Below are 9,818 nucleotides of genomic sequence, written 5' to 3' on the forward strand. Positions count from 1 at the left end.
TGTTCTTTAAAATTAGGAAAAGCTGATCTTTTAAAGCTTTGTGTTCAAGTTAAATTCAATATCAATATTTTAAATTTTATATTGTCATGACTGGTCCAGGTTTTTTTTTTTTCTTTTGTTGCTAGGAAACAAATCCACAGCCTTAAGCATACTAGATAAGTATTCTATCATTGAAATGCATATGCAGCCTTCAGATCAACTTTAAAAATCCAAATATTACTGTATCTTAGACATCAGTAATCAAATATTGCATGTGTAGTAATCAGTGGACAACTATGAATGCATGGGACAAGTAAATATGTAGGGGCCCGGTATTCTTAGGCAGTGATCAAGATTTAAAATGAATTCCAAGTTATAGTTTTTCTTTTCCAATATTTGAAATGAACCTACTTATCGGAAAAACTGAAATTGTACATAATTATGTCTCACCACTATTTCTGATGAAAATAATGAAACGTATTTTTTTCCTACTAGACAGCAAAGTTGGCTATGTATGTTTGGTTTCCCTTTTCTATCCTATTTATTGTGTCATTTGGCTCTATCACTGAATCTTTTCAGTTCTATGTTACTAAAATGTTGCTATTAGTCTCTAACTTTCTTAAATGTGTAGGATGATTCTTGATATACACCACAACCCTACAAGAGTAGTTTGTTACGTAGATTTATATATCTTTTGATCATTGAAAGTGACAGTATATCTTAGCTAACAAATTAATGTATATGAAAATTTGCATTGAGGGAAATCTCATATATGGCATAAAACTCAAGAATCAAAAGATTTTCAGAATCTAGGGTGGTTACTGCTTGAGAGAAAGATTATAAAAGCAAAATGATTGTGAAAACTATACTCTGTATGAGGTGATGGGTATGATGATTATCTTATAGCAATCAATTCACAGGACATAGGTATATCAAGACAAAATACTGTACTCTATAAATACATACAATTTTTATTTGTCACTCAATCTTTTATAAATTAGAGAATAGAACAGAACTATATTTCTGGCCACTGGAATCTGCAGTCAGTTATTATAATGGTTTCCTTTAGCATCTGATTATTGTTGAAGAGCTTCCAGAAAACAGGCAGCAATAGGGAGCTACATATGATTGAAGGATTGCTGGAGCTCTTTCTCATACAACTCAGTTAAGGCTACAGTAAAGTTCTAATCTAAGTGCTTCACACCAATTTCCAGAATAGACCTGCAGATTCACTGCACCAAAAGGAGCACTAAAGCCCACAATTCTACCACCAATGGGAGACTGGTGCACAGAATGCAAGAAGGATTGAATTATTTAAAGTGTTAAATCAAAGAAGTTGCTCCTGTCAATAAACATTTAGAAATGGAAGGAAAAATCTTACATGGACAAGATCTTGAAGGAAAAAACCTAATTACAGAAAGTAATATACTGACACAACTGATAGAGTTGTATATTTAGACATGAAACTATTTTATATTATATGAAACTTATACAATTTATACAGCAATGCACAAAATGGCCAGATATATACTCTCTTTTTATGAGACAGGGTCTTACTATGTATTCCAGTTGGCCTGGAACTGGCTATGTAAACCAGGCTGGGCTTTATCTCACAAACACCCACTTGCCCTTGCCACCTGAATGCTGGGATTAAAGGCATGCACCACTACGCCCAGCCCAGATATATACTCTCAACAAAATTTCTAAATAGATAGATTAAATAAAATACATATATTATCTTAAGTAAAAGAGATGCAGCAAAAATAGTTATCTTCTCTAAATTACAGAATTAAAGTAATTCCATTTTGTGCATTTTGTACTTTAAAAATTGAAGCTTAGGACATACATATTTTTATAATCATTAAAAATTTCACAGTAATTATATATATATATGTACATTGAAGCTCATCACATTAGCTCTGATAATTTCATAGAACATGTCTTTGATATATTATTTAAATTACAATAATCACTGTCAAAAGCAGATGATATCACAATAGTGAGTAACTACCTTACCTCCCCCAAGATGGTAATTACTGTATTATACCTGTGTAGAAGAAAAACTGCCTTTAATATTAAAAGACTCAAATCTCCATCTTGGTTTGAAATGCTATTTTTAATTGGGTAATAATAGACTTCAATGCCTTTAACATCTCAGCATTTCACTCTGTGAAAAGGAGCAATAATATCTTACTTATGGAATTTTTATGATGGTTCAGAAAGAAATTTGATGTAGAAGTATAATGGAACTGCTGAGACAGGTGGGATTGTCACTTTCACATCTTCAATTAAACTGAAACTTACAACATCATGAACACTAACACTTTATAATTTGTAGTACACAATTTCTTCAAATCTGTTTTCTACGTTTTCATGCTAAATGACTAGTAACCTAGGAACTGAGCATCATTGGCTAAGTTGTAGTAAACTGCTTAGTATATCTCAAGGAATAGTTACTATCTCAAGTGATAGAACTGTTCAGAAAACCAGTCTTAAAAGGTGATTTGAACGCCTAATCATGGAACATTCACTTCATAGTCTACTTTTATATAATTTAAAGCCATTTCTGTAATCTAGACAGAGTTCTAAACTAAGCTAAGGACACGCTAACATTTTTCAAATAGAATAGCTATTTACATGAAAATCAAGTTCTTTCTTAATTTAAGCACCAGTGGATCTTTATATTCACCACTGCTTTCTAGACGTTAAGATTATTTGCTTGAATATTAATTTTTTCTAGTTATTCAATGTATACTTTAAAATAGAAAGTGTCTTAAAATGGATCTTTAATTAGAATTAAATCCTCAAATAATTTAAAATTCCGTTCATTTCGGCACCTCAATTTGGATGAATCAAGTAGGCCATGTTAATATAATGTCCTTATATAACTTTAATACTTAATATTTTGTGTTAGCAAACAGTGACTGCCAAATATATTCAACAGATCATGTTAAGATGCCATAGAAGTAAAAAATGAGTTAATGAAATGTGAACAACGGGGCGGTACAAAGGCACAGATGTACTTCTCTTCCTTGTTCAATCAACCAAAGTAATTGACTTCTTGATATTAACAATGGTGCCAAATATCTATTTCTAAAAATTACATGATGAAAAAGAGCCTGTTCATCTGTACTCTGCGTTTCTCATCAGCTATGAAAAGCAGTAACATAAATTGAGAGTAATAAAATAAAGGGGACATAGGTGGAATTGACGGTTTTATATTTTACATGCACATGTTGAGAAAAACCAGTGATCATTTTGGTTGTTAGCTTGGATTAAAAGTTGTACAGATGGCGGGTACAGAGAAGGCACAAATGTAGAGAGGCACCTTTACTTATAAAAGCCCACAAAATCAATAATAAAAGGGAAGCAAGGCAGACATCTAGTGTTCTGAGTGTCCTGTGAATGGAAATTTGTTTTTAAAAGTCTACAAATGCTAAGAATCTCTTCAGATCACAGCAAGTGTTATACTAGGCATGTCCACATGTATGCCCAATTAATAACTGCATAAAGTTGAAACTCATAGGAAAATCCATATACTTAAATCATGAAAACTTTCCTCTTACATAAAATAACATATTCCATTAAATAATAATTATTAGAAATGATAGAATTGGCAAGAGCCCATCAAAGAAAGGTTTAGCTGGTTTGAGCTTCTATGGATATTGTGAAAAGGCCAGGATAGAAGTGGGGAAATGGCCAATAATCCCCAACTGTTGCTGAGGAACTATTGGCAAACAGTGACTACTGATAGAAGGAGAGTTGGTTTTCCTGAAGGGAGTGATACTAAATAGGCTAACAAGGCTCCAGTGGATGGACTCACCCTGAGGGACATTTGGGAACACAAACATGGTTCAATAAGCCTTAACATATATGTCACAATGCATGAAATCCAGTGTGTGTGTGTGTGGGGGGGGGTGCTTTTGGGGTGTATGGGGATAATGGAGGGTCTAAATATGATCAAGATATATTGTATGAAATTCAAAATAATTCAATAAAAATTCAAAAAGTAAGAAAATAAAGACGTGTTAGGCAAACATCAACCAAAAAAAAAAAAAGGTTTATTGGTCTATTATAATTTTATGACAGGCAAAAATGTTTATATGTAAATCTGCTTGCTTATTCAATGTATCTGGGTACAGGATAGGATTATTTAATATCTAATATAAAATATAAGAGATATTTATGTTTTTTACATTATCCATATATTATCTTTAAAGTTCTAATGTAAGTAATAGTTCATATTTGAATAACATGTCACACACAATTTATAAGATAGAAGATTACATGTCAAAGTATCAGCGCAATGAGAAACATCAACTAAAGTAGCAAAGAAACTTGTATATTCACTTCTTATTAAGTAATGGCATTTATAGCACATGAAATTCTAGGTTCTTCTGTACTCTTCACTTAGCTTATCTATCTGAGGCAAGTATGCAAAATTTAAAAATAACATGTCACACACAATTTATAAGATAGAAGATTACATGTCAAAGTATCAGCGCAATGAGAAACATCAACTAAAGTAGCAAAGAAACTTGTATATTCACTTCTTATTAAGTAATGGCATTTATAGCACATGAAATTCTAGGTTCTTCTGTACTCTTCACTTAGCTTATCTATCTGAGGCAAGTATGCAAAATTTAAATATTACTTATAAAAGGCACAAAAAAATTCAAATGGTTCCTAACAAAGAAAACTCTAGAAATTATTTACAAAGCCTTATCGAGTCCTTTTATCTAATGTCTCAGTGAAAGTGTCAAGAGTTGGGATTCCTTTACACTCAGCCACCTGTCATCTCTGTCTACATCCTTCTAATGTCACAAAGAGCCAATCCTAGAAGATGATATTCAAATTTTAGCTTAATACAGAAAGCATTCATTAGAAATTCTAACATTTTAAAATTATTTTTTATCTTAAATGTTCTACTATAAATGTTGAAAGCAATTCTCTAATAGCTAATATGTTCTTTTTATATCTATAATTGACAGCATGGATTAAACAGTCACTATCATGTATATAAGTTAAATTTTAAAAAACCATATTATCCTATCAAAATTTAAGTTACATAGTCCTTAGAAAATGAATTTATTTATTTTTAATTATGTTACTTCAAAGGTAACTTTTTAATTTGACAGCTCTACACAGACAACACAATGGAAACAAGATACTTGAAATACACTGCTCTCTTACGCGGGACACTGAGACTATTTGAAGAGTTGTCTTTTCTGGAATTAAATCCTCATTAACTATACTTTCTTATACAATGACAAAATGCTCTCAGAAATGCTAATTCTTATGTTTTTCCAGATGTCATTGCATAAATAATATAAAACAGGTAACGATAAAAATAACAAAATCATTTTTTTCTATCAGGTTTGACTCCTCTCCAAGAGACATTTGGAAACATCTAAGATAATATCAGGAATATCTAAGGATATCTTGTTTTCAGGACTGTAAGGATATTCTTACTGATAGTGCAGAGGAGTGGCATTGTTACACATTTAGTAATGCACAGGGCAATCTTCTACAGAAAAAAGAATTACGTAGGATAACATTTTAATATTGTTACTGTTGGGAAACCTTTCATTAAATGGGAGTGGGCTTCATCTGATGGGAAAATTTAGCTGCATATGTCACTTATTAATCGCTTAAGAACAGCCTAGAAGGATGGAGATTTACATAAATTTCTGTGTTTAAAAACATTCGTGGGACACTTATGCATTGGGCAGGTCAACATATGATTTGGCTTTTTATATAGGTTTTCTCAGGAATATTCCATTGGTTCATAATGACAGTAAAATATATTAGTTTACATACAGTAACCTTGAATAAGTAAACCCCTAATGTTCCTAAATTATTTCCCTTGATGGATTATTATTCCAAGTTTTGATCTTTAAAATAAGTTTTTATTCAGCCAGGCATGGCAGTGCACACCTTTAATTCCAGCGCTTGGGAGGCAAAGGCACATCTACATAGTGAGCTCCATCCAGGCTGCCTGTGGCTACAGGGGGACCCTGTCTCAAAAAGATCAAAACAAAACAAAATGTTTATTCAGGGTCTGGGAGCTGATTCAGTGGGTACAGTATTTGCCACACTAGCATGAGGACTGGATTTCATACCTCCAGGGCCCATATGAATATCAGGTTGGCTAGGTGGCTATGTATAATCCCAGTGCTTCAAAGGTAGACACAGGGGAATCAAGTTCTGGGTTCAAGTGAGAGACATCCTCAGTATATAAAGTAGACAGAATTGATGTTAATTTATGCCTCCACAAACATGCACACATGTGCACATGTAATCACATACAGCTGTGCCTGCACACACACACACACACACACACACACACACACAAACATATATTTAGAACATTCTTTTGAAATTAAAACTTGTAAGAGATTTTTTTAGCTTTTTAAAAAATTATTTATTTGAATCCCCTCACTCTGTGTCTCTGCCAACAAATAGTAGTTTTACATTTCTTCAGTCATTCTAATGAATATGTGATGCTATCTTACTGCGGCTTGATGTGTTATTGCCCCTTTTAAGGAGTAGCAACTAAAAACAGCTCTTAAATTTATTGTTTTTTTTTATTTTCTTTATTTCTATTTCATTAATTTCTTCTCTGGTTTTTGGCATTTCTTCTTGTCTACTAGGTTTGGGTTTGGTTTGTTCTTGGCTTTCCAGAGTCTTGAGTTGTACTCTCTAGTCATTTATTCGTGCTTTTTCTGATTGTTTAAACGTAGGCACTTGGAGCTATAAACTTCCCTTTTAGGACTGCTTTTAAAGTGTCCCAGAGGTTGGGTTGTGTTGTGTTATCATTCTCATTTACTTGTGAAAGGTTTTGAACTATACTTTTCAAGTTTGGCACTACTAAGAAGTTCGAATTGCTCTGGAGCATAGTATGAGTTAGGAATCAAGATGCTATTGTTTCATATGCAATTGATCCTACACTATTTATTCAAAAGCCCATCACTTTTCAATAGCACTAAACTGGTCCCTTTCTTTCATGATCTCCTCTTACTCTAATTTGAAAATGCAATATATTAATTAGTTTTTGGTGTTATAAATTGAGCTCAGAGCCCTGCAAAATAAGAGTGAGCACTGTGGAGACAAGTGCTCCACCACTGAGTTTCATTCCCAGCCCATACAATCAACTCATAATGAATCTTGGTATTAAGTGTAGTATTTGGATTGTAGCTGTGATGTCCCAAAACTTACTAGCACTGATATCTAAAATAACTGTAATTTTATTGCCATCCTTTTATAAGATGAATTTCAGTCATAGCTTTTGAAAAAGCCTTGAAGTGCTTTACAGATAACTGGTCAAATGAAAAGTCCAGCACATTGTATGTATTGTGTGATGAAGAACAGCTGTAACGTATAACTAATAGTAGTGGTAACAACAGTAAACATTTGACCACTAACTATAGCAAGAGGTATCCATTCAACTATCTATCAATTTCAGTTTCAAAGCACATTTTATTATTAATTTGTATTTTCAACCTATATTCTTTGTGAAATTTCAGTGTTCTCAGTCATATGTACACATTATTTAAAAGTACACACTGCAAATACGTGTTCAACACAATATTTAGCTGTGCTTTCTAGAAGCGATTGGGGTTTGAGGAAGTATATATGCTTGGTGTAATACATGCATGGTATAAACATGCATGGTATAATACAATACTAAGATATGCATTTTGGCATAACTTGTATTGATCTTAGCTGAAATACTGTGTGTGGACTTTGAGGTTCATTTCTTTAACTGAATTATGAAGATTGATGTAAAAATTAAAAATGTGACATGTGAAAAGAAGGCATGCAAGTATCCCATTATTTATGGTTTCCTTTTAAAGTTTCTTTCCAGATTAACTTACATTTTCTTGGTTTTATTTATTTACTTTGGTTTGACTTGAGCTGGATTTATTCAATCACCACTGTTCATGCAGATGACTATTTTTCATTCTCTGTTGTTTCTATTCACAAGGAAATATTCATTTATTGTTTTGGAGTCTTTTCAAAACAATATGTCCATGTATAACAGAAGCTAGAAATACCTATTCCTCCTTTTGCAAAGATTCATACAGAAAACCAATAGTAGACCAAGCATGTTTAACCTCTCAAAAAAGTACAATGTGTCCAAAAGGGAGGTGTTTCTTTGAAGAAGTTTCAAAGTTCATCTTTACCCCCACAAAGAGACTTCTTTTTAGGTAATCAGAACAGATTTATGCCTATGAGAAAGATGGAGAGAAATAAAAAAGAGAAAAACAGCATCAGAGAGGAAACAAAGCAGAAGACCACCCCCAGCTGCTCAGGAGGCTAAAGCAACAGCCTCAGTCGTTCCTGAAGTGGCCCCTGGAGTTCCTGAACTTTAGTGATTTTTAAAGTGATCACACAGTGCTCACTCTTATTTCAAGGTGTGCGGTCAATAAAAAAATTCACGCGTTTACCTCATTCCTTCACGTTTCTCATTTTGTCCAGTAATCGGCTACCAACAGAGCTGAGTTATTTTAAGATCCTACAATCCAGAGAATTTAAGGCATGAACACGCATTATTTTTTTCTCAAAGAAAATATAGCATATACCACACCACACATTTGAATACAATGCATTTCAGGCAAAAAGAAAGAGCACTTTCAACAATAGGCAAGATTCAAGTAAGAAATGTCCAAAAAGGAAAGGGAAGGACAGTGCTGAAGGCCGTTAGAAGCCCATCCACGCTCTTCTCTCCAGCCTACATCGCTACTCCTGAAGTCTGATCTGTGAAATTAAAGCTGCTTTCTTTGCTTCTCCTAGATCACTGTCTTGATCAGCTACTTAATTTTTAAAAGGTCTATCCTGGTGTCTCTTTAAACTGACATGTTGTAAGCCCTAATGATTTTTTTAATAATAAGTACTTTCAATATTTTATTATTATTTTTTGTATGTATGTGTGTACTGCCTGCATGTAGGTAAGTGCACCCATGTCGTGCAATGCCCGTGGAGGACAGAAAAGGCCAATGAATCCTCTGGAACTGGAGTTTCCGTACAGTTTGTTTGCCATGTGGATGCTGGGATTGGAACCTGGGTCTTCTGCAAGAACAGCCAGTATGCTTAACCACCGAGCCATCTCTCCAGCCCTGAATTTTTAAAGTCTAAATAACAATGATAATAATCCTTCATGGCTATTTTCATCAACAAACAATATATATTCATAATGAAATGTATCTTCTAAACCCACTGTTTCTAGTGTTTCCAAGGAACTTTTAAAGCACGTAGAAATAGGCATGCTCACTAGGCTGCCATCCACATTTGTGTGTTTGAGGGGAATCTTAACTTGATTAAGAATTGTATGGAATAGCTGGAGAGATGGCCCAGTGGTTAAGAACATTGATTGTTCTTGCAGAAGACCCAGGTTCGAATGCCAGCACCCACATGCCAGCTAACAACTAACTGTCTGTAACTCCAGTTCCAGGGGATCTGACAGCGTCTTCTGTCGTCTGCAGGTACTGTACGACAGGGGTGCACTTACCTACACGCAGGCAATACATGCATACACATAAAATAAAAATAATAAATAAAATATTTTTTAAAAGGGGTTGGAGAGGCCGGACGTGGTGGTAGCACTTGCCTAGCAAGCGCAAGGCTCTGGGTTTGGTCCTCAGCTCCAAAAAAAAAGACAAAATAACAAATAATGCAATGATTAACGCACAGTTGAGCTTATTGCTTATAACAAAGCTATTCTGTTTTGATAAAGGAACATTGCTATGTGTTCTTCCAAGATACAGTGTATGAATAAAATGTAGAATATTTGCAGTTCTCTTTATCCTGAACAAATCTCAATAATTGGTTCTTTTAAA

At 33.7% G+C, this 9,818-nt stretch overlaps 1 protein-coding gene across 1 annotated transcript in view; it reads right to left on the bottom strand.

The window, feature by feature from the left end:
* Vegfc (vascular endothelial growth factor C) overlaps window positions 1-9,818 on the bottom strand; it is a 115,456-nt gene that overhangs the window by 32,171 nt on the left and 73,467 nt on the right. The window lies entirely within an intron of this gene.

Source organism: Nannospalax galili, unplaced genomic scaffold (genome assembly GCF_000622305.1).
Source record: "Nannospalax galili isolate Female #2095 unplaced genomic scaffold, S.galili_v1.0 scaffold461, whole genome shotgun sequence".
NCBI classification, from domain to species: domain Eukaryota; kingdom Metazoa; phylum Chordata; class Mammalia; order Rodentia; family Spalacidae; genus Nannospalax; species Nannospalax galili.